Here is a 26543-nt window from a genome sequence, read left to right as displayed (position 1 = left end):
TATTTGAGATTTTACCCTAGAATTAAGCATTTGTTTTCAAGATGTAAATTTGAAAATAAAAATGCTAAAATGAAATATTTTTAAACTGGATAGCAACATAATCCATTATGAAAATTTACTATTATTTTCCTGCTACTGCTTATATCCTTATTGTAAATCAACAGCAAGCTTTTTGCAAGGACATCAAATACCTTAGGATATTTTTCACTTGGCAAACCTATCTTACTATGTTTCTATGGTTACTATTGTGCCACAAGAAATCCTTCATTTATATACAAACTGTTTTATAGCTTAATGTTACTTGTTAATATTCTAAAATCTGTGAACCTGCTGAGGAATTAGAGTAGGGCATGATTGCTTCCATGTGTGAAATAGCAGCCAGCAGTGGCATATCTTATCTAAGTAGCACAGTAATGTAGGCATGATAAAGTTATTAGTGAGTCATGTTTCCAGGGATGTTCTTACAAATAAAGTCCTGCAGCAGAAAAGCCACAGCATCATGCTAAGAGCTGGGACCCTGCAGACAGACTCCAGGCCTTCAGATCCTCCCTCTGCTACTGAGCAGCTGTGCGACCTTGACCAATTTGTGTCACCTTGCTGTGCCTCAGTTTTGTCATTATTAAATAGGGATAACAACAGTGCCTGAATTGCAGGGCTGTTGTGAGGAACAGATGAGTTAAGGTTTTCAAAGCATTGAGCACAGTGCCTGGCACAGGAGCGAGCTGCTTTAGTATGGGCTCTGTGGTCATGGTTGTCATTTTGTGAGCTCCATAACTTACCCCTCAGAAAATAAGTGACATGCTAAGAGTGTTCAAAGTACTACTATGGAAAATGCAATTTCAATTCTTTTTGACTCTAGCATTAATTTATATAATAATTTGTGATAAACTTAGTGTTGGTTTTAGCTCATCACTATGTATTGTGCACTTAAAAATGCTTTAGCTTTGATATATTATGGCCATCTACCATTTCTTCTCTGCCATAGGATATGGTACAGAAATGGCTGGTACTAACTTAGTGGAATAGGCTACGCAAAGATAAACAAGACTTCTATCACAATCAAATTGTTCTCTGGGCAAGGTATTCTCACTGTCTTCACAACAACTATTTCACTTTTCCCATTCATTCTTCTAAAATATCTCTTGCTCAGGCTTGGCAGATAACCTCATCTTTGACTTTGCATAGAAAATGAAAATCATTAGCTGGCAATTCCCTCATCTTCCTCAGACCAAGCAAATCAACTGACCTAGCCCACATATAAACTCTCTCGTTTCCAAAGGCTGATCTCCCACTGGTGCTTTTGATCACACCATTCTCTGTTTATTAACAAACCTAACATTATAGATTATCTTTCTTTGTCTTTTATAGTCAACCTCTCCCTGTCAGCTTGATGTTTTCCGTTTGCTTTTACATAGTCACAGGTTTCTCCCATTTGAAAAATAAGCCTGGTTTAATTAATGTTCTTCTCTGGAAACTATCCTGTCTTTGACAGAAAACACTTCTGCAATGAGGTATGTTGTTATACTTTTGATCTCTCTTGCACTATGTCCACCAATACCAAGCTTTTCACTTTACAATATTCTTTAGCTAACCCCGTCACTTTCCATGACTAATTATGTTTTCTAATCACATCATCCCACAATTCACTCCTGCTATGATTACCAATGTCCCTTTGGCAACATTCAACATCATCCTTTTCCTCATCCTTCTGTGAACAAGTTCTCCTACTTTTGAGATGAGGCTGCCGCCTTTTTGCTTTTCTTTGCAGATCTTTCTCCATTGACCTCATCCATACCCCTGGCATCAATAACTAGCTATATTCATGTGGCTCACAAATTAATTTCTATGCTGTAGAATGCATATATTCACTTTGTAACACCTATAGTTAGATGTCTCACAGGCACCTTAGCCTACACGTGACTAAAACTAAACTCAGGATCTCCCCCTCCTACCCACCCACTTCCAAGTCTGGTCTTCTTCCAGTGTTTTCTGTTTCAATAAATGGCTATAATGCTCAACTGTTTATCTGGGACTCTACCTTGCAGCTTACCCATCTCTGTATCAAGTCCATCACCAACTCTTGTAGATTTTACTTTCTGTCTAGAGTCTCCATCATACCTATTGCCATCTCTAGTGTAATCAACCATCTTTCCTTGCCTTAACTGCTTCAGTGAGAGGTGATAGTTGGCAAACTCGTTTAGCCACAAACTTTCAAATTCTTTTCCAAAAGGAGCTTTTTATTGTATCCTAACTGATCTTTTCTGACTCCAAATCTGAGCTTGGATAAAAGGTTTTGCTGGATGACCATGGATTCTTAAAATTCAAAGCAAACTTTGATTCTATACATTTGAATTAGGTGGCATTATTAATACATAAAATTTTTGTCTCTGCCAATAATCATATTTTATGAGAATATATATGTTGGGGTATATAATTGGCTTAAATGTGAATGTTTAAAATATAAGCCATTTCCAAGTTTTCATCTTTTAATGAAACCATTAAAAGATGGTTTAATAAACCATGGTTTTATTAAAACCATGGTTTTAATAAACCATCCTTTATTTCTGGTTTAGGAAACTTAAAATGACTACATTAGAAGATGTTTGTACAAGGCAGTGTAATATGAATATATCATTTTGATATATCTATTTTCTTTCTAACTGTTTATTTCCTGCCTAAGTATAATAAATTATTATTCTAGTACTTCACATATATGTGTATACAAATATATAGATAAATATTTCTTGCCCAAGAGAGTCCCATTTCTTTCACTATTTCTTTAAGGTAACTTCTGCCTAAGGTAATTCAATTTTTAATAAATTGCATCAACCTGTAATAAATCAATTATACAGCTTACTTCAATATTTTGAGCTTTAAATAGAATATTTTGAACTATTGATACTGTGAGCAAGAGTTTTAAAATAACTTATAAAAACTATACCAGGTGGGCCATGGTGGCTCAGCAGGTAGAGTTCTTGCCTGCCATGCTGGAGACCTGGGTTCAATTCCCGATGCCTGCCCATGCCCAAAACAAAAAAACAAAAAACAAAAACAAAAAAAAACCTATACCAAAGGATTGATATTCTTGGGCCAACTTATATATAATATCTATACATTGTTGGTGGTGATAAAATTCCATTGCCATTGGAGTACATGGTTAAAAATAAAAGTTAGGTCAATATTCTTAGTAAATTCTCCTTTAGGTTTGAGGGTAAACACTTAGTGGGGAGAAATGTGGGTAACCAAAAATACATCAAAAAGTAGGATGAAGAAGGTTATCCAATACTGTCTATTCCTGTTGAACCCATTTACCATTTATTCTATGTTTTACCCTTTATGTTTAAGGTTAGAATATTTAAATGAAAATAATAATCTGTGCCTGATTTACTATAAAAAATTTAAGCTGAAAGTGAAGGACTCAGAATCAATAATAAAAAGGATCTGATATATACTTTATGATTACCAATATATACAATTAATTTTGTAATGTAAATCTCAATTTTTCGTATTCCTAGAAAACATAACTTGAATGTGAATAGACAGCCAGGATATTGTATTAATGGAGAATAAAAGGAACTATTGCCTAGGAGACTTGAACAAAAATCAAAAAAAGAGGACATATTTCCTAACCAGGTGCACTTTTGCTGTAGGCTGATAAATAGTGGGGCTTGGAATCAATTTCACCATTGATCTGAAAGATAATCCTTTTTGTGACAATCTTGTCCTGGGGTTTTTACTGTCAGAGCCGAAAATGAAGGCAGAGTCCAAGTAAAATAGAAAAGGAGAAAGAGGTAGGGCCTGTGGGAGAAAGGCCATTATTTGTCTGTCACTCAGCAGCTAATGCATCAGAGACTTTGTGGGTGGTGGTTGAGGATGGGTATAAAACATACACAGAAAAGATTTTATTTCATTAATTGCCAGAACTGAGCTCGACAAATCAATCATGTGTATTGTTATATAAGAGAGGAGTCCTTGGTCTGTGATAATCTGACTGACTCTCCAAAGGGTCTATAGTGTTTTTCCGATCGGTATTCTGGGCACTTCATGCTGGCCTGGCAGTGGGAGTCAAACAGAGGGGGAAACTCTGGGGAAAGCAAGGCGTTTGCTCTGGATCACTGTGGAACCAAGTAGGGTTACCAAAAGGGCCTCAGAGAATATGCCAGTGGATTGGCCCTGGGGTGCATGTGAAACTATCCCATGGTACTTTTTGAGCTGGAAATGAAGATAGGTTTACTATTTCATTCCTGAATTCATTAAAACAAACATTCTCAATGTACAAGGAGTGACACAAAGTGTTAGCACTAAAAGAGAAAAGGTTATTCTGTTTCCAGTGCTGAAGCTACCAAAGATGCTGTGAAGTTCTCAGGTAAAAATTGATACATCTATGCACTCATGCCATGGGTGGGTGGGTTGGGGGTGGTCGTTAACTTTGCCAGTGGCTCTGTTGAAAGTCGAGGGGGTGGGGGCTCAGCCTTGTATCCTTAGAGCATTAAGAATTTGAAGGTTTTCTTTTAAATATGTCAGGAAACATTTCTCTGATATCTCTATCCTGTTAAATCTTAGTCTGTCAGTGGGGACTGGCAGATTTCCCTTTAATGGTTTTCTAACAGGTTAATTAGCCTACTTAGAATCTCTTTCAGAAATGTGACAGCCTTTCCCATCTGTCCATGTCACATGCTGGTGGTTTTCAATGTACTCTACTTTCTCAAGCAGCTCATGAGTTTCCTACTTGTGAGAAAACAGGAGCTCTGAGAGGGTAGCTTCGGACATATATATTTTTTTAACCTTTCTTCTCTTATGATTTTGACATCTGATAATCTTATTATGATTTCAGTAATTTTAGAAAACAGGATAATTTAGCTGTTATTTTTTTCAACTTCACTTAGAGCAGGGGTCCACAAACATTTTCTGTAAATGTCAGATAGTAAATATTTTCAGCTTTATGGGCCATAAAATCTCTGTGTCAACTACTCGGCTCTTCCATAATGCAAAAGCAACCATAGATGGTATGTAAATATATTGACATTGCTGTGTTCCAATAAAACTTTATTATAGTAACAGATCGTGGGCTAGATATGTTTGTCAGGTAGTTTTTTTTGCCATTGCCTGACCTACAGGGAAAGCTAAGGAGTAATGAGTATCTATTTCACTTAGATATTTCGGTGAATAAGGCTGGAAGACCATGGTTCCAGGTAATGTCATTTAGTGGCATAATTTGTAGGAATTCATGGACCATCATTTTCTCAGTGTCACTTGCCACTTTTAGCTGTATCTCTATAACTGTAAAATCCCTCATTTAACAGTTATTTACACAGACAAGGTAATTTCCCCTGAGTTTTCTACAGTTTATTCATGAACAACAACCACTAGCCAAAAGACTAAAACACTTTGTTATAAGTGAAAACTAAAATTTGACATAGCCGCAACATATATTTGGGCATCAACAAGAACTCGACTGTCGGAAAGGTATTGAGAAATTGACCTGAGAGTTTGGAAACTGTACGGAACCTGGTCAGTCCTCATAGTGGGTGATGTCTGCCGTGAATCTCAGGCAGCACAGGAAGTGACCAGGTGAACACTGCAGTAACAGCTCTGCAGCCCTGGCTCTCCACGTTGCTGAGCTGAGAATACCAATCTCAGTGGGAATTTTTCTTTCCCCCTTGTTTTCTAAAAGACTAGTCTCTACTTTTAAGACCCATTGTTGTGTCAAGGCTTAAATTTTAATTTTGTGAAGAACTTATCTGATTTGCTTATGATTAAATGCATTTGAGCAGATACTTATTTTGATGTGAAATATTGTAGGAGAGAGGTACAAGGATAGAATTTTTCCAATTAGTATCTTCAGTTTCTAGCCCACTTCTACTACCCTAGTTTAGGACCACCAACTTCTCTAACCTAGATGACTGTAATAGTATCTTCTTGCTCCTATTTTGCTCTTTGTCCGCGACTTCTCGCTCAGCGTCAAGCCCCCGGCCGGCGGGTGAGACAATGAGGAGAGACAGAGAGACGCAGACAAATCCGCGCTGGTGAGAAACACAGATCCAAGACACGTAGCAGTTGTAAGCACAGACCTTTACTGGAGTTAAGCTTGCATTCTCTGTTACTGGCTCCACGCGGGGGAAGACACCCCACGGGGGAACAACCTCTATGCGGCCGTCAGGTACGGCTCCTTGTGGGTTATTCCCTCCACCTCATCCGGGTAACATCTTATATACATAATCGGGGTCCAATGGGCTGACGCCACGTATACAGTGGTGATAGGTGGGCACGGTTGGCGGATATGTACGTCATACACGGAAGCAGGATGTGAGCGCCATCTTGGCTCACTCGATGGGCGGGGGGAACTCTGGAGCAGGCTGCAGCGCGTCCACTAGGCCTGACCCGGGTGGCGGCTCTCCACATCTCCCCCTTTTTTACTTATTTTGACCCGGTGTCTCCATTGATGAGTGAGCTCCCGTGGGCCGGAACGGCCCACTACATGTTTTGGTGCTTTGGGGAGTCTGGACTAGGCTTGCTAGGCACCAACCAGAATGCCTCCTCATATAGAGACCGGAGGGCCCGTGAACCGGAAACCACGTGACCCTCCCTGCAGTGCTTCGCCTCGCAACCGGGTTATGAGGGGGGCAGGAGAGCGGCAACCAGAGTCGAGAGTGTCGTAGGTGTCTCTGTGCAATGGCTTAAGTCTAGTCTGGCCAGGACCGCGACTTTGCCTAGAGACCCTGTTTCGACCAAAATTATGACTTCTGGTGCCGCCACTTATACCTGGGATACAGCCATGGGCTTTGCGGCAGACCTTACTTTCGAGCGTCCCGCCTTGAGTGGCCGTGACGGGCCACGCAGTGGGGGGGAGGACAGGGCTACGGTGCGGGTGTCGCCAGGGGCATCAGGGGCAAGTGACATAGCCAACATAGTGGTGACGCGTAGCTGTTGTTGCGTCTGGAACAAGCGTTCTAACAAACATTTAACAATGAGCAGAGTTACTAAGAGTTCCACTGCTAAAAGAATCCAAGTGGTCAACCTGGGCCAAGAGAACCATGAGGTGACTTGGTCCCACAGTAGCTCGTAGTGGGAAAAGTGGGGTTAAAGTTAGTCTCTCTTCTACTCGGTCGGAGGGTCACTTGCACTGTTGTTGTCATCTTTTCGGTCGTCGCCATCATCAGCAGAGTTGGAGACCGGATCTGGTGGCTCTGGTTGGAGGCTTATCAATTTTCTGGGCAACAGTTCCTTGGCGTCCTCGGGCGACGTCACGGTTCTCACCAGTCTTTCCGGAACCCACACAGGTTGACGTCCTGGTTCCTGGGGAAAAACACAAACAGAGCCTCTGGCCCAGCTGAGCACTGGGTCAGGGCCTTGCCATTGTCCTGACAGGACATCCTTCCAACGGACTAGACCTCTATGTGGAGGACTCGGAGTAGTGTGCTGAAGAGCAGGTGTCATTCCTTGTGAGTTTTCATTTAGAAAATTATATGTAAATAAGGCTACAGACAGTTGAGCCTTCGGGGACAGGCCGTGGCCTATTCCCCCTTTCTGTTTTTTGAGCAAGTCTTTAAGAGACCTGTGTGCTTTTTCAATGATTCCTTGCCCTTGAGGGTTGTAGGGGATACCATGTTTTAATTGCACTTCCATATTTGCACAAAATCTTTGGAAGGCTTTGCTGGTGTAAGCAGGTCCGTTATCTGTCTTTAATATTTTTGGCTTGCCCCAAGCCGCCCAAGCGGCGAGGCAATGAGCAATAACCTGGTGGACTTTCTCTCCTGTTTCAGCAGATGCGAATATAATTTGAGAACATGTGTCTATTGACACATGTAGATATTTGGCTTTGCCATACTCTGGATGATGAGTGACATCCATCTGCCAAATGTCCCCCGGGATGAGGCCCTTGGGGTTAACTCCAACTGAAGGGACTACCCTCTGTTCTGCACAATTATTGCAGGCTCTGACTATATCTCTGGCAGCTGCACGCGGTATGTGAAACCGTCTGGCTAAGGTGCTTGCATTGACATGAAATTTAGTATGAAACTCTTGGGCCTGTTGATACGGTGTCAGCGCAGGGAAGATATGTGGCTGTCGAGTGGCCACATCCACTACGTGATTTCCCTGTGCCATGGGGCCTGGCAGGCCTGTGTGGGCTCTAATATGGGTTATGAAGAAAGGACATCGTCTGGCATATATTGTCTCTTGAAGTTTGAGAAAGAATGGTCTGACTGAGGAGGAGTGGTTTATAATTCCCACCGTTTCTAAAATTGTTACAGAATTCACTACATAAAGGGAATCGGATACAATGTTTAGGGGGTCGGTAAGTTCTTTCAGGACTGTGATAACAACTTGCAGCTCTACCCATTGAGGTCTCTGTGGTTGGAAGAACACAGTTTTAGGAGAACCTCCTTCTACGCAATATGCTCCTGAACCGGAGCTGGAACCGTCTGTGTACACGGTGAGAGCGTTCGCTAGTGGCTTAGATGAAGTTACCTTAGGAAAGATTACTGGGTGACAGGTGACGAATTGTAAGAGGGGATCTTTTGGGTATTGGTTATCAATTTCTCCCAAAAAGGTACATCGGAGGATGGCCCATTGATCTATAGCTCCAGTAAGTATTTCAAGTTGTTGGGTGGAGTAAGGTACTCTGAGGTTTTTTGGTTGTTGGCCAAAATGCTGCACGGCTTTTTTGACGGTCTCTAATGCCAGCCCTGCAATCGCTGTAGGATAGTGCTCTAAACTCCTTTTAGGTGAAATTCCAGGGTGGATCCAGAGTAAAGGCCCCTGTTGCCATAGCACTGCCATGGGCTGGAATTCTGTCGGCAACAAGCAGGCTTCAAAGGGCTTTTGGGGGTCTATTCTTGTTAAAGCAGCGCTACTGAGTGCCTGTTCTACCTGGCTAAGCGCTTGTCTCGCCTCTAGAGTGAGGCACCGGGGCGAGGTTATGTTCGAATCTCCTTTCAGCAAGTTAAATAGGGGCGCTAGTCTGGCATTGGGCAGCTTTAGGTACGGGCGGACCCAATTGATATCTCCTAAAAGTTTTTGCAGATCGTTAAGGGTATGTATGGTATCTAGCCTGAGAGACACTTTCTGAGGGGAGAGATGAGTAGGCGTGATTTTTGCTCCTAGGAAGGTGGAAACTTCTGCCATCTGAATTTTCTCAGGGGCTACTTCTAGGTTGACTTTTCTAAGTGTGAGGACTAAATGTGATAGAGCTGTCTTGAGAATGTCAGTGTTTTTATGGGTAAGCAGAATGTCATCCATATAGTGAATGATTTTTACTTGGGGGAACTGTTGCCGGGTATCGGCCAGTTTTGCAGCAACATACAACTGGCACATGGTAGGGCTGTTAGTCATGCCCTGGGGCAGGACTGTCCACTCGAAGCGGTGACAGGGCTTCTCTTGGTTAAGAGAGGGCACAGTAAAAGCAAATTTTGGGGTATCTTCAGGGTGAAGTGGAATGGAAAAGAAGCAGTCCTTGAGATCCAAGATGACAATAGGCCAATGTTTTGGTAGAGCTGAGAGGAGGGGCAGCCCAATCTGAACAGGTCCTAAGGGCTCCATGCAGTTATTAATAGCCCTTAAGTCATGTAACAGTCTCCATTTACCTGATTTCTTTTTTATGACAAATACGGGGGTGTTCCAAGGTGATGTGGAAGGAATGATGTGGCCCTTTTTTAGTTGTGCTGACACAAGAGTGTGTAACGCTGAGAGTTTTTCCTTTGGTAAGGGCCACTGAGGCACCCAAACCGGGGTTTCGGTTTTCCACCTTAGTCTTATAGGTGTGGATGGGAATCTCCCCTCAGTGGCCCCTAGGAAAAACCCAGGCCTCGTTTATCAGAATTGGAGACAGCCTGTATAGGTGTTGTGCGCCCCTGCAATGAGGCTCCTAAGCCTTTGCCAGGGACATATCCCATTCCTTTTAACAGATGCTTAGAAGTTGGAGAACAGTTACTGGTCAAAGTAACGTCCATCTGGGCTAGAATGTCTCTTCCCCATAAGGACACGGGCAGGGCTAACACATAAGGCTGAAAGCTACCTTGATGTCCTTCTTCATCTGCCCAATGAAGGGCAGTTGCACTCAGCATGGGTGCTGAGACCTGGCCTATTCCTCTAATGGTGTCCTCCGCCTTGCACGTCGGCCAGGCGGAGGGCCATTCTTGTTGTCTTATAATCGACCGATCGGCCCCGGTATCTAGCAGGCCCAGGAAGGGTCGGCCTTGCACTTTAAGAGTCAACATGGGTCGATTCTCTAAGGACATATGAAGGCCCTCAAAAACTCCTTCAGTAAACCTAACTCCCTTATCTTTTCTCTGCTTGTTTCTGCTTGGAAGGAGTGCATGCAAGCTGGGTAGGAGTAGAAGCTGTGCTATCCTATCACCCTCTTCAATAACTAAGGTGCCTTGCTGAGATTGTATCATAATCCGGGTGTCATCTGTGGACTCTGGGTCCACAATACCTGGTATCACTGTTAGTCCCTTCAGGGCTGTAGATGCTCTCCCTAATATGAGCCCAACAGTCTTCGTTGGTAAGGGCCCTTTAAAGGAGGTCCCCACCAATTGGACTCCCATGGAGGGGGTCAGTACAAGCCTGGAGGTGGCACAGAGGTCCAGTCCTGCTGATCCAGGGGATGCGCGAATTTGGACGGGTGTTGTGTCGCCGGATGGCATGCAGGGGGGTCCACCGAAAGGGCGGACCCCCTCTGCCCGTTTTTTGGGTCCTGTTCAGGACGGCCAGAAAGGCGCACACCCTGCGCATTGAAGGCTGACCTACAGTCTTCTGCGCGATGGGGTCCCTTGTGGCAACGGCCACATAGCCTGGTTGCCGCATATGGTCTACCAAACTGTTGAGTGGCAGGTGGTTGGCCTTTATTGGGACAGTTTCTCTTAATGTGTCCCAACTGGCCACAATGATAACATCCTCTTGGCTTTGTTCCTAGGTCTTTGGATTTCTTTGCAGCTACTTGTAAGGAGCTGGCTAGCATGGCAGCTAGACCTGCATTAGTTAACGGGCTACCAGCATCTCTGCAGAGCCGAACCCATTCCGTCAGGTTTTTTCCTCTGTTTTGTGCTAGGATAACTTTACATTCCTTGTTGCACTGCTCAAATATCATTTGTTTAACTACAGTCTCTGCCACTCCTGGATCTGAGAAAATTCTCTCAGCCGCAGTTTGCCTTTTGGCTACAAAATCCACGAAGGGTTCTGTGGGGCCCTGATGTATGTTGCTGAGTGAGGCTTGAGCCTCTCCCTCACCTGTCAGCTTTTTCCAGGCTCCTACGAAACAACGGAAAATCTGGGCGTAGACTTCTTGAGGGAACCCTGTTTGATTCTGGGAGTGGGCACCTTTCCCCAATAGCATATCTGCATTCCACCCGCCACGTCTCCCCGCTGCGTTTTTTGCGGCTTGTTCCTCAGCTAGCTCCTCAAACCATGCTTTCCAATCTATATATCGGCCCTGTGGTAAACAAGCACGGGCCAGCTGAAAAATATCTGCGGGTGTATGATTCAGGGCGGAAAGGTTTTCAACCATATTCAGGGTAAAAGGGGCATTGGGGCCATACTGATGGACGGCCTGCCTCAACTCCTTTAAAATTTTGTAATCATATGGCTCATGCTGATTGTTACCTTGGGGATTGATAATAACTGGGTACATTTCTGAGGCTGGCTGTGGCTCAAGTGGTTGGTAACCACCCAGCATGCCAAAAGGTCTAAATGTTGAGAAAGGGGTCCACTTCCAGAAATGTCTCCCTCTGTTACCTGATGACGAAGAGTTCTGAAGGCCTGTGTACTCGGGCGGGGGGCACGGCAGTAACTGCCCCTCCCCCGACCAGCCTGTAAGGGGTTCCGGGTCTCGCAAAGGAGGGCCACTATAATTACCTGATTCGGCCACCAGAGGGAGCCCGTGGTGAGGGTTTTTGGCGAGATCACCAAAACCATTCACCGGAAGCCGCCGCGCCCCTGCAGCAGGCGCTGGCGGGGCGGAAGGCTGCGTGGGTGAGACAGGGGGCCTCCCCCAATCGATCAGCGGAGGCGCGTCTGCACCCTCGGTCTCATCACCATCTGACTCTGAGTCAGAGGTGTCTGAACTAGCGCCAGACTCTGGCGGCTTACAAGTGGGCGGCTCACTTTCACAGGAGCCGTCCGCTAAAAGGGTCTTTAAGGGAGCTAACAAAGGTAAACTTCCGGACTGCCCCATGTTTGCAGTCGGCACTGTACTTTAATCACTCGGAGAGCTCTTCCGAGTCCCCGGGGCTACCTGAAAGCCCGCGGGCCTTAACTCTCACGTAATAAGAAGTACTCACCTTCTCGCGGTGATCAGGCGCGGGAAGTCCGCTGCGAACTCAAGAAGCACGTCCTCACCAGCTCGGGGAAAGGCAGCAGAAGGGTTCCCCGTACGGGCCACCACTTGTCCGCGACTTCTCGCTCAGCGTCAAGCCCCCGGCCGGCGGGTGAGACAATGAGGAGAGACAGAGAGACGCAGACAAATCCGCGCTGGTGAGAAACACAGATCCAAGACACGTAGCAGTTGTAAGCACAGACCTTTACTGGAGTTAAGCTTGCATTCTCTGTTACTGGCTCCACGCAGGGGAAGACACCCCACGGGGGAACAACCTCTATGCGGCCGTCAGGTACGGCTCCTTGTGGGTTATTCCCTCCACCTCATCCGGGTAACATCTTATATACATAATCGGGGTCCAATGGGCTGACGCCACGTATACAGTGGTGATAGGTGGGCACGGTTGGCGGATATGTACGTCATACACGGAAGCAGGATGTGAGCGCCATCTTGGCTCACTCGATGGGCGGGGGGAACTCTGGAGCAGGCTGCAGCGCGTCCACTAGGCCTGACCCGGGTGGCGGCTCTCCACAGCTCTTGCTCCTATTGTGTTCTGCAATGATCTGTTTCACGCTGAGTAAGAACAATGATTCCAAAACAAAAGCTGGGTCCAGTCACTCTCTGGTTATCACTTGAAGCCTTCACTATAAACTCTTAATTCTCCAAGACCTTATGCAAAACTGCAAGCATTTTCTGGTCCTTGCCCATCTCTCTGCCCTCATAAACGTTATCCACATCTTAAATTCAATTCTTCCTTCACACTGAGTTCGTGCATTCTTTTGCTTCTCAGCTTTGTTTGTTTTCTTTTTCTTACTTTTTAAATTTAAAATACTTCCAAACTTGCAGGACAGTTACAGAAATAATACAAACCCCATACAGAGAGCACCAACATACCCCTATCTCCCCAAATTTCCAAATCTGCCGATTTTAACATTTTACCGCATTAGCTGTTTTCATTCTGTCTACCCATCTATCTATCTGTCTGCCTATCTATCCATTTCTCAGTCCATTTCTGAACACTTGAATGTTAGTTGTATACATCTTGCTCCGTGTGTGCATTTCTTATGTCCTTTTCTTATAAGCAAGGATACTTACTTATATAACTACCTTATATAGTTATTAAGTTCAAGAAATTTAACATTGATATTAAGCTTACAGTCTATATTCTAATTCTTTCATGTGTTCAGATAATCACCTTGGAAGCTTTTTTCCTCTCTTATTAGATCCCTTTCAGGATCATGTATTGCATTTAAATGTCATTATCTCTTTAATTGCTCTTTCTTTTTGTTTTTAATTGTGGGGACATACATATACAACATAAAATTTCCCATTCCAGCCATTCCCCTGCATACTACTCAGTAGGATTAATCACTTCACAATGTTGCAGTACCCTTACCACCTCCATAACTAAAACTTTCCCCCATATCCCCATACAGAAACCATAATTTATTTTGCATTAACTCACCATCCTCCTTAGCCTCTGCCCCTGGCAGCTTAGACTCTACCTTCTGTCCCTATGAGCTTCCATATTCTCAGATTTTTTTTTTTGTAGTTACCATGGTGCTTACATTAAACATCCTAAATCTATAACAATCTCATTTGCTTTGATGCCAACTTAACTTCAATCATATGCACAAACTATGTTCCTATACATCTCAGTCCTCTCATCTTTATGTGTTCTTAACATAGATTATGTTTATACATTACAAGTCCTAAACCATTGGTTTATCGTTAACACTTTGTGCATTTACGTTTTAGATCCTGTAGGAAGTAGAAAGCAGAGTTACAAACCCAAAATGCAGTACTACTGGTATTATCTTTATCCACGTCAATATCTTTGCCAGCAATCTTCATGTGACTTCAGTCACTTTTCTGGTATCTTTTCCTTTCAACATGTAGAACTACCTTTAGCATTTCTTGAGCGCAAATTGAGTAATGATAAACTCCCCCAGCTTTATCTGTTTATCTGAGAATGTCTTAATCCTTCCTTCACTTTTGAAAGACAGTTTTGCAAGATATAGAATTCTTGGTTGGCAATTTTTGTTTTCAGCACATTAAATACTACTTCTTGACTCCGTGGGTTCTGATGAGAAATTGACACTTAGTCTTATTAAAGCTCCCTTGTACATGACACACTTATTAAAGCTTCTCTCTTGCAGCTTTCAGAATCTCTCTTTATCTTTGGCATTACACAGTTGTATTATGACATTAGGTGGTTGGGTCTATTTGAGTTTGTCATGTCTGGAGTTCATTGAGTATTTTTGATATGTATATTCATGTCTTTCATTAAATTTGGGAATTTTCCAGCTATTACTTATCTAAATATTGTCTCTGTCCTTTTCTCTTTCTTCTCCTGAGATTCCTACAGTGTGTGCATTGGGATGTTGGTGTTGCACAGATTCCACAGGCACTGTTCAGTTTTATTCATTCTTTCTTTATTCTTTATTCCTTTTGTCTGCCCCACCAACAGGAGTGTTTAAATTGTCTTATTTTCAGGTTCATAGATTCTTTTGCCAGCACCAATCTGCTGTTGAATAATATTTCCAGGAAATTTTTAAATTCTGTTACTGTGGTCTTCAGCTCTGTTTGGTTCCTTCTTCATAGTTTTTGCCTCTCTATTGATATTCTCTTTGTGTTGATCTATTATTTTCCTAATGTCCTTTAGTTCTGTGTCCATGCATTTTTTTCTTTAGCTCTTTTAGCATATTTAAGACCATCTTAAAAAGAATTGTCTGGTATATATACCAGTTCTGATCTTCTTCGTAGATGGTTTCTAATGCTTTAGTCTTCTTTGCCTAGATCTTTGTTTCCTGTTTTTCTTGTATTCTTTGTAATCTTTTGTTGAAACCTAGATATTTTGATATTTTAATGTGTCACTACTGGAATTTAGACACTGAAGAGTCCATTCCTTAAGGTTGTATCTAACTAGTATTGTGGCAGAGCTTTCCTTGAATGCAAAGAGCTAACAAAAGTAAGATAAATAAATAAAGAAAACATATTTCCTAGTTTTTGCAGATTGACCTGAATAACTGCTTTCATTCAGAGTTTATTCATACAATGAGTTTAGAGAATAGCTCCAGGCCAAAGCATAGAGGCCTCCCTGATCCTTTTCTGTACATTCGTCTTGTCTTGGGTATGGGCATGTGGCCCTAGTAATTCCTCCATTTACACAGATACCAGTGTCCCTTTTTTCCCTAGGAAACAGTTTCCTCATGGTCCTGGGCACTGAACTATATGTTGTGCAGCAGCAATCCTTTGCCCCAGGCATTGCAACCTGGCCAGTCTCCCATAGTGTTCTGTATAGGAACTCTCTCATCTGCCTTGTACATGCATAGCAAGTTCTGGGATGATTAGCCTGTCATAGGTATCCTACTTTAGTCCTTCAGGACTCCACCAAATAGATTAGGACAGACATACATGCTCCTTGTGTGTGTACAAGAGTTACTCTGTTCCCTCTGGAATTGGAACTAGGGACCACACTGCAAGGATGATCAGCTATGGGCTGAGCCAGTGAGGGGATGGGAATGGGCCACCTAGGGTGCCACAAGATCCTATTGCTTTTAACTTCTTTTCTTGATTTGGCTCTCACCCTGTGCCAACAATCCTTTAACTGTTTTCTGGAGTTTTGAAAAAGATGTTTCTGCAAGTTCTTGCTTTGTTCAAAGCAACCTGAAGGGTCTCATTCTGCCATCTTTATCAGAGTGGACCTGGTATTCTCTTACTTCCAAGCTGTTAACATATGATCTATTTGCTTGAAACACTTACCATCCCATACTCTTAGCCTGTCTTCTTTTCTCTCTATGTCTGCTCGCAGTTTAGGACCCAGTTTGCTCCCAGAATTTCTTCCCCTCAGATGCCTTTTCTAATTCTCTGGAACTAAATTAGTTTTTCTCTCCTGCATGCTTTCACTGAACCCAGCACTTTTGCCTGTCCTATCATTTATCACATCCTGTTTTATTAGCTGTATCTTAATATGACTCTTCGAGTACTGAGTATATGTTGTGTTCCGTGTATTTCCAGTCCTTGGGAAAAATAGGTGTTCAAGAAAAATTTGTTGAGTTAATTAGTGTCCAAGTGAGCACATACATGATAGGCAAGGGCATTGCTTCTCTGGACCTAATAGATTCTTCAATTTATTATGGAGATGATAAGTTTTTTTTAATCACATAGGTTGAACCACAGTTCTTCTCTGCAAGTCTGCTAAGCTTCAAATATGTATAATAAAATCTGTGGTGGTTCTCTTAACATTTATGAGTATTCATCATTTGAATGAACTTCTGCAATATACATTAGTGCATTTTAGTGTATATAAATTATACCATAATTAATATTTAGGTGTTTGTATATGTGTGCGTACACACATATTTATATGCTGTTATTTTTCTGGCCAGGTTTTTCTTATTTTATTTCTCTACTAATTAGTTCAATTAACTTATTAGTAATTTTAGGACCCTTAGGATTTCCAAAGGTCCTAAACAGGTAAGGTATATGCCTTGTAGATGTTCTAGAATACTTCCTTATTTGTTCTTATTGTTCGCAATAGCAACAAAATGACATTGACATAGTTCCATTTCTGTTGTTACTGACATCTTTGGTAAGAATGATTATTCATGCTATTATAGAAGACATTTTAACTTATGAGGTCATTTTCATTTGGGTTCCATCTTTAGGAAGCCCACGTAACTTTCATTGACAGTGTATTTCTTCAGAATGGTTTTGAATTTGCCTTGGCTGGGAGTATTACCTGTTTGAAACTTTTTTTTAATGTTATCTTCTCTATCTGGAGTATTTGAGTGTGAAGATTTATAAAGTTGAACTCCCATCTGTTCTTTAGAGAGGTATTTTCCTCACCTTGATTCCAGGTAGGCAATAAAATTCTATATGCCATGTCTGAGCTGCTAGTTGAGCTCTTCTAGTCCGCTTTAGGGCATAGCCCTTTGAGGGTACCAGCTTGTAGAGATGTTAAGTTCCAACCGTCTGTCTCATAAAGACAGTACATGTCATCTCTTCTCCCTCATTATATCCAAGCCCTTTGGTTAGGAAGAGTAGCAAACTCCTTCAGGGTAGGTGGGGTTTCAACATTTGCTTATTAAACTCTCAGTTCACTCACTTTTTTAAACCACTTGAAATTTCCCCTTCTAAGTGATTTCAACATTTGACGACAATGATTATTATCTTTTAACCAGCATTTCTAGATTTTGTAGAAAAATATATTGCAGTTTATGTAGTTCACCGTATGTTTAAAACTAGAGACTGGAAAAGCATCTTACATTTTGCAAGATGTGTACTGGCACCCCATAAAAATGGATAACAAACTTGCTAAGCTATTTGAGTTCAGATGTAGAAAGAGAACAAGCTCCATCTTAATTATTGAACACATTAGTAATTTGTCTTGAGTTCAAGGGCCCATGATTTTTCTGTTAACCTGAGTTGAATCTCTTTGGACTGCTACTTCTTTCAACTTCATGAATCTCTTCTTAGTTTTGGGCTTCAGAAAACTATTTTGTGTTTTTTATAGGATTAATTATTATCAGATATTGTTTTCTTCTTCCTGTTCTTGTTTTTGTTATTATTATTATATTCCCAAACTCCTCTAGAATGTGAGCTCCATGAAGAGGGAACTTTTCTGTATTTTTTTACTTCTTTATCCATAGCACTGAGTGCCTGGCACATGGTAGACTCCCACGAAATATTATTGAGTTATTTCTTTAAATAATAAATAAATGAATAAAATTCTGGGCTCAAGAGTTTTTCTTTCAGTAGATTAAGACATTTTTAAAAATTGTATATTGCCCTTTTTGTGGAAGTAGCTTATACATATATTATTTTAAATAATAGGTTTCCAAGTTATAACAATAACAATTCTGACATACTTAGATGATAATTAAAATTAAAAATAAAAATATTGATACACAATTACTCTACTTCCTCAAGCAACACAAATAGTGATTTAGGGTGCAGCGGATATTGGTTACTTCACAGAAATGTATTATTTCTGTCATATTCTATTTTAATTCAGCTGAAAACCTATTTTGAAAAAAAATCTTGGAAAATCCCCAATGTATCATAGTTCTAGATTAATACTGTATGTGAAAAAAGGAATAGCTGTACTATAACACTACTAGTTAACTATGAGTGAATTTATTCTACTGTAGGCTTTTTTTACCTATAAATTATAGGAATATGGTAGTTCCTTTTTAACCTGAAAGGTGTCAATGAGTATCTGGCTCTGGTTTGGAACCACAAGTTTTAATCTTGCCACATATTCCTGAGTAGTGGCCAAGATTGTGCACACTAATATTGTATATGATATAAGTCCTGTCTAGAACTGCTGTGGAAATGCACTCAAACTTGGAGTGCACATTTCAAAATAGAGAACTAGTTCATCAGAAACATGTACCATGAAACAAATAGATGATAATGTACTCGGGCAAAACCCATACCATATAGACACATACTAAAAAAGGCCTGGAGAAGTATGATCGCAGCAGAACCAACCCTGTTGATGAGAACTATAATTGTCTGCATAATTAAGCATTTCACGCAAGAGCGCAAGAGTGGGCATGAGTTAATAGTTCACAAAAGTATGCAAGAATCAGAAATAGTTATGCCATTCTCAACATCCGGTTTTAATTCCACATGCTAAAATACATGTAAGCACGGTGGAAAAGTTCCAAAGTCTACTCAGTTATCCTGGAGAATAGGAAAATAGGATCCCTGCAAGGTTTGATCTAGAAAATAATGCTTACAAGCCATTTTAATTGTTTTCATACATTCTAAGAAATACAAGGAAACATTAATGTTATTATAACTCTGCTATATGGACATGGGCCAATGTTCAATCATAGCTCTCTTTCTCTAACATTTGTAAAAATTGTTTTTATTTAATTTTGCATTAAGATTTAAAATATTTTTTTGCATTTTAAAATGAAACTTTAAAATTATTTAAATGACTCAGCACCAAAGATATAAAATATATAATGCTACAGAGGGAACCCTGAGAAAAATCAAGTCTTTCTTTTCAAGTATATTTAAAGCTCTAACTTCAAATGACTGTCTTTTTAAAGGTTGGCGCAGTAAATATTTTTCAATGCTTTGTGATAAATATACCTACAGAGTACGTAATAGTTATTCCTAATAGCAGTAACAACATACTCATCAACCTACCAAGCATCATGCTACATTTATACCAATTTATCACTTATATGAACAATGAATGAGAGTTCTTATTGTTCTGTGCCCTAGCCAATACTTGATATGGTCAAACTTTAAAATTTTTAGCAGTCTTGAGGACATGGAATGATAATCCATTGTGATTTAGATTTACAGTTCCCTGATCATCAATGAAGTTAGCCAGTTGTATTTCTTATTCTGTAAAATGCCTGTGTTGTTTTTTTATTGTCTTTTTCCTTACAGATGAATAGAAATTCTTTACATATATTAAATACTAATGCTGTGTTGCTTATATGTGTCACAAATATTTTCTCCCTGATTGTGGCTGGTCATTTCTGCCTCTTAATATCGTCCTTTGATAAAAAAATAATTGGAAATGATTTAGTGAGCCAAATTTTAGTAAGCCAAATTCTTTATTCTTTGTGCTTTTGTTGCCAGCTTCATAAGTTTTTTCCTATTCTCAAAGTTATAAAAATATCCTCTTAGATTTTATTAATAATTGTTAAAAATTTGCCTTCATATTCAATTCTTAAATCTATCTGAAATTGATTATTGTGTGTGTTGAAATGTGGGGACCTGAGTTCATTTTCTTCCATATAGGTAACAAAATGATCTAGCACCATATTATTTCCTTTTCCATCCTTTCCTTCAATTATTTACAATGCCATCTGTTTTGATTTGTTAAATGCTTCCAGAATGCAATATACCAGAAAGGGAATGGTTTTTATAAAGGGAATTTATTAAGTTACAAGTTTACAATTTTAAGGCCATCAAAATGTCTGAACTAAAGCATCCAAAGAAAGATCCTTGACTCAAGAAAAGTCTGATGATGTAGAGGGGTTTCACTGTCAACTGGGAAGGCATATGGGAGTATCTGCTGGCTTTCTCTCCTGGCTTCTCATTTCAAACAAGCTGCTTCCCTGGGGACATTTTCTTTCTGCATGTCCAAACCTCTCTATCTGTGTCAGCTCTGAAGCTTTTTCCAAAATTTTCCCTCTTAAAGGATTACGGTAAGCAGTTCATCTAGTATGGATAGAGACACATCTCCATGGAATCCACCTAATCAAAAGGTTCCACTCACAGTTGGGTGGGTCACATCTCCATGGAAACAACTTAATTAAAAAGATCTTGTCCAACAATATTGAATCAGAATGAAATAACATGGTCTTTCTGGGGTCCACAACAGTTTCAAACCGGCACACCATCTCTGTCAAATTTTGAGTTTTCATGTATGTGATAATCTACTAATAGACTCTCTACTTTGATTAATTTGCTTTTTTTTTTTTTCTATCCCTGAGGTAATATCTGGGTACAAAAAATGCCGTGTGTTCATATCTGGTAGGAAAAAATGTCCTTTTCCTTGGAGGTATTTTGGCTCTTCTTACTTCCTTAGTTTTCCTTATGCATTTGAAACTCAGTACTACAAGTTGCATGTAGAATTTTGGGGGGATTTTTATTAGAATTACAACTCCGGATCAATATGAAAAAAATCATGTCTTTATAATACTGACAGTTCTTCATCTGTGAGCTTGGTATGTTTCAGTGTATTTGGTTGGTCTTGTTTTCCGAAAAGTATTTATAAGTTTCATTATAATTAGAAAGCCAACCTTGCAAATCCCCTTTTTAATTATAATAAATTCTCTATAGCAATAATATTTGTTAAAAAATGTGATCTTTATATTTCTTCTTTTCTAATTCTTATTGTTTGTTTTTTCTTGTCTTATAATGCTGGCTAGATATTGCAACATTTTTCCATAGTATATTTTATTTGCTGTCATTTAAAAAAAACATTCTTTATCAAATAAAGGAAATTCCTTTTTTTTTTACTTGTTCCCTAAGAGATTTTATTATGAATCAATGCTGAACTTATTGAATGTTTTTTTCAACAGTCAGTGAGATTATTATTTTTATCCTTTAATTTGTTTTATTAATATATTTTCTAATAATGAATACATCTTATATTCTTAGAATTACCCCAGTCTGGTCATTAGGCATCTTAGTGAATTTGTTTGTTGGTATTTTGTTTAGTATTTTTTCATCAATTTTCATGAGTGAGATTGGCCTACATCATTTTATTTTCCTCTCCTTATCAGCTTTTTGTATCGTGATTATATTAAACACATAATATGAAGTTTAAGCAATCTATATATCATTGTTATTATCAATTCCTTGTATATATATATATGATAGTCTACTCTGTAAAATCCTCTGAGAAGAAAGGATTCAATGAAAAGTTTTACACTTGTTAGATGACCATGTAAATATTGTAGTTTGTTTTGAGTTACACATTTTATATTTTTTCAAGGAATTTATATATCCCCCCTACATGTTAAATTTGATTGACATAAAGCTGTTCTTCAAATTAGTTTCATCACCTCTTCTTTGTTGACCATCTCCATTATAGATTCTTTCCTTAAAACCATTCTTTAATATTTTCTACTTTCTGTTTTCTTTGGATTTATGCTGTTATTCTTTATATAATTTCTTAAGTAGAATGACTGGTTTATTCGTATTCAACCTTTCTGCCTTCCTGACATAAGCAAGTAGTATTATAGCTATCTTTTCTAGTACTGCTTTTTCTGAATCTCACACTTTTTTATAATGCAGAACTTTATTTTCTCTCCAGTGTATTCATGATCCTTAATTATTTTTGAAATATGTTTTAGTCAATACTCTTATTTTAATAATTTCCATGATAGCAATTTCTCAAATCCAATAGTGATTAAGAAATGTACATTTAAATTTCCAAATGGATTTTTATTTTAGTTTTATTTTTATGGATTTCTACCTTAATTATTATATGGCAAGATAATGTGATTTGCTGTTATATTGGGGTCCACAAAACCACATTAATTTACCAGGAAGACTCACAGGACTCAGCATATAATTGCTTTCATGACTATGATATATTACAGTGGAAGGATACTAAATAAAATCACCAAAGGGAAAAGGTACATGGGATGACGTGCAGAGCAAATTTAATGTCAGCTTCTAAGAGTCATCTCTCAGGTGATTCACATAGGACTTGCTTAATTCCCCCAGTAGTGACTTGTGACAACTCTTGTGAAATGCTGTCTTCCAGAGAAGTTCCTTAGAGACTCAGTGTGCAAGGAGAAATTCCTTAGAGACTCAGGGTGTAAGGTCACTTAGGCAACTTCTGTCAGGTGCATATTAAAATACCAGATTCCCAGAAGGAAAGAAAGTGTCCAGCATAAAGCATATTGTATGTGCAAATAGTTTAGGCAAAGTGAACCACTCTTCCTGTTTATAATGGTGGGAACTCTCCTAAAATCCAAATTCACAGATTCCTGCCAGGAATGTTTGAAGGCAAACTTTAAAACCTGGTGTATTGTTAATTTTTCTATTCTTGATAGAAATGTATATTCTTTTGTTGGATGTAATGTATAATAAAAGACCATAAATCATCTTATTTTTTTTTAATCTTGTATATCCTTAGTGATTTTTTACTAATTGCTGTGAGAAGCATGTTCAAGTCTCCCATTATTAAGGATACATTTGTCTATTCCTCTTGTACTACACATTTTTCTTTATATATTTTTAAGTTACGTTAATAAACCTATTTAAGTTTAGATATTGTGAGATCATTTTGATGAATTGAAACTTTTATATTTGTGTAATAACCCTTTATGAGTCTATTAATGTTTAACTCCTTGAAGGTTATCTCATCTGATAGTGATATAGCCATGGTAACTTTTTTTATTAACATGTACTAGTTAAATCTTTTTCCCATGATTATACTTTCAACCACTTTATATTCTTAAACTTAAGTTACAGTTTTTCTGAATAATTTTTATTTAATTTTTAAAATCCCATCTGGCAATTTGTACCTTTTAACAGAAGAATTTAGTCTATTTACATTTATTGTGATTATTGACAGTTGTAGATTTGTTTTTCAAAATATCATACATTTCACCTGCTTTTCTATATTTCATCCCTCCCCCCTCTCATTTCTTGATTTCTTTTGTAGTGATTAAGGTTTTTCTTGACTGCATTCCATTTTTTTCTGGTTATCCAAGGGTTATATTTGAGATTAAAAATGAATATTTTATGTAACAAGATTCTAGAATAATTAGTAGCTCTATGTTATATTAATATAATCAAGGATATTAGGATATTCTGACTTTGGCTTCCTCTCTTTTTATATACTATTGGTTGTCCAATTTCATTCATGCTTTTTGTTTAATTCTAAAAAATTAGACGTTGTTTTTATCTTACCTAGTAATGTTTGTTTAGATTTACCTTTACATTTATCTTACTTGTTCAATAATTGTCTTTATATCTCAGACCTTTCTTCTGAGATCATTTTTCATCTTTTATGAAGCATATTCTTTCTTAGTTCCTTTAGTGAATATTTATTGTTAAAATATCTCTTAATTTTTCCCTAAGAATATCTTTATTTTGCCATCAATATTGATGATCATCTTTGCAAGTGGAAACACCTTCAAGCTGTATTCTATCTCTTTCTGATATATGTCTCTATCAGTTTTTGAGTCTTTTCTTACTTTCTGGCTCTAGGCCTAAAGTTGGCTGTTTCTCAGGAGGGCCATTGTTCAGTTACGATATTGGCTTTTGGGGACCTGGCTTCATGAGACATTCTCTAATTTAACCTCTGACCTTACCTAGGATCAACATTTTTCCTTTTATCACCATTTCTGCTTATTATGAGTCCTTAAAAATTCAGACTCCAGGCTATCTGATGCAACTAGAGAAAAATGTGTGCTTTGAAATACTCATTCTTATCTCTGGAATAGTTTTATTTTCTTCTTTATTAGAGAAGTTATGCATTTATAGAACAATCATGCATAAAATACAGGACTCCTGTACCACCACCCCACTGCCAACACTACATTGGTGTGGACCATTTGTTATAGTTGATGATACCCAATTTTTATAATTGTGCTATTAAGTCAATGGTTTAACTTAGGAGTCCCTGTTTATGTAATATAGTTCCATGGATATTTTTAAAAATTTTATTCTGTTAGCACATATACAACCTAGCATTTTCCCTTTTAATCATATTCAGATATATATTTCAGTGCTGTTATTGTATTTACAATGTGCTACCATCACCACCATCCATTCACAAAACATTCCCACCATTGCAAATAGAAACCCTGCACATTCTAAGCCCTAACTTCCCATTCCCTACCCCTACCCCATCTCCTGGTCACCTATATTCTAGATTTGGATTTTATGAGTTTGCTTATTTTGATTCTTTCAAGTCAGTGAGATCATACAATATTAGTCCTTCTTGGCCTGTCTATTTCATTCAACATGTTGTCTTCAGGATTCATCCATGTTGTCACTTGAATTGTGACTTCATTCCTTTTTATAGTTGAAAAATATAACATTCTGTGTATATGCCACCTTTGTTTTATTCATTCATTCGTTGATGGACACTTGAGTTGCTTCCATCTTTTGGCAATTATGAATAATGCCGCTATGAACATCAATAAGCAAATATCTGTTTGAGTCCCTACTTTCGATTCTTTTGGGTATATACACTAGAGATGGACTTCCCAGGTAATATGTTAGTTCAATATAATACTAATCTTTTCATATACTTTCTGGCCATTTGTGTATCTTCTTTGGAGAGATGTCTTTTTAAGACTTTTGCCCATTTTATTCAGGTTTTTTTTTTTTTTTGTCTTTTTGTTGTTAAGTTGAAGAATGTCTTTATTCTGGATATTAATCCTTTATCAGATATGTGGTGTTCTAGCTTTCTAGCTGTCGGAATGCAATATACCAGAAACAGAATGGCTTTTAAAAAGGGAAATTTAATAAGTTGCTAGTTTACAGTTCTAAGGCTGTGAAATTGTTCAAAATAAAACAAGTCTATAGAAATGCCCACAAAGACGTCCAGGAAAGTTACCTTGTTTCAAGAAGGTCGATAACATTAAGCGTTTTTCTCTTTAGCTGAAAGGGCATATGGCAAACATTGCAGTGTCTGCTAGCTTTCTCTACAGGCCTCTTGATTCATGATGCTCCCTGGGAAGTGTTTTCCTTCTTCATCTCCAAAGGTTGCTGGCTGGTGGACTTTGTGGTTCTCTCGTCCTTCTGTTGTGGTTCTGCGGCTCTCTCCTCATTCTCAAAAGGAACTCTCTCCAAAATGTCTCCTTTTATAGGATTCCAGTAAACTAATCAAGAGCCACATAGAATGGGTGGAGACACATCCCCATCTCATCAAGCTTAATACCCACAATTGATTGAGTCACATCTTCACGGAGATAACCTAATCAAGTTTCCTACCTATAGTACTGAATAGGGATTAGAAGAAACCATTGCTCTCACAAGATTGATTAGGATTAAAACATGGCTTTTCTAGGGTACATAAATCCTTTCAAACTGTCACGTGTGGTTTCCAAATATTTCCTCCCATTGTGTAGGTTTTTGTTTTACTTTCATGATAAATTCCTCTGAGGAATGAAAATCTTCATATATTTCTAAGAATGTGCCCATTTCATCTAGGTGATCTAATTTATTGGCATACAGTTGGTCATAGTATCCTCTTATAGTCCTTTTTATTTTAGTGTGATCAATAATAAAGCCCCGCTTTTCATTTTTGATTTTCATTATTTGAATCCTCTCTTTTTTTTCTTTTACTTTGTCAGTTTAGCTGAAGGCTTGGCAATTTATTGATCTTTTCAAATAACCAACTTTTGGTTTTGTTGATTCTGTATACTCGTTTCATTTTGTTTTTCTATTTCATTTATCTCTACTCTAATCTGTGTTATTTCCTTCCTTCTCCTTGGTTTGGATTTAATTTGCTCTTTTTTTTTCCTAATTCTTTGTGTTTTGAGGTTATGTATCTGATTTGAAGTCTTCTTTTTTAATAAAAACATTTAGAACTATAAATTTCTTTCTCAGCACTGCCTTCATTGCATCACATAAATTTTGGTATTTTGTATTTTCATTTTCATTTGCCTTATAATATTTCCTGATTTCACTTATGATTTCCTCTCTAACTCATTGGTTGTTCAAAGTTATGTTGCTAATTTCATGTGTGAATTTTCCATTTCTCTTTCTGTTATTGATT

General features: G+C 38.9%; 1 protein-coding gene and 1 long non-coding RNA gene across 6 annotated transcripts in view; both read left to right on the top strand.

The window, feature by feature from the left end:
• The window catches only part of PRKN (parkin RBR E3 ubiquitin protein ligase), a 1515422-nt gene that overhangs the window by 133216 nt on the left and 1355663 nt on the right, over positions 1-26543 (top strand). The gene's annotated exons all lie outside the window — the stretch shown is intronic.
• The window catches only part of LOC143650242 (uncharacterized), a 37752-nt gene continuing 31474 nt past the window's right edge, over positions 20266-26543 (top strand). Inside the window, exon 1 of one of the 2 annotated variants that reach the window (XR_013159453.1) lies at positions 20266-20715. This is a non-coding gene — a long non-coding RNA (uncharacterized LOC143650242). Of the gene's footprint in view, positions 20825-26543 lie in introns of both variants that reach the window. The other variant, XR_013159454.1, reaches the window with a different exon arrangement.

Source organism: Tamandua tetradactyla, chromosome 11 (genome assembly GCF_023851605.1).
Source record: "Tamandua tetradactyla isolate mTamTet1 chromosome 11, mTamTet1.pri, whole genome shotgun sequence".
Lineage (NCBI taxonomy): Eukaryota > Metazoa > Chordata > Mammalia > Pilosa > Myrmecophagidae > Tamandua > Tamandua tetradactyla.
The sequence above is the reverse complement of the archived record's forward strand: the minus strand, read 5'-3'. Positions and strand labels throughout refer to the sequence as shown.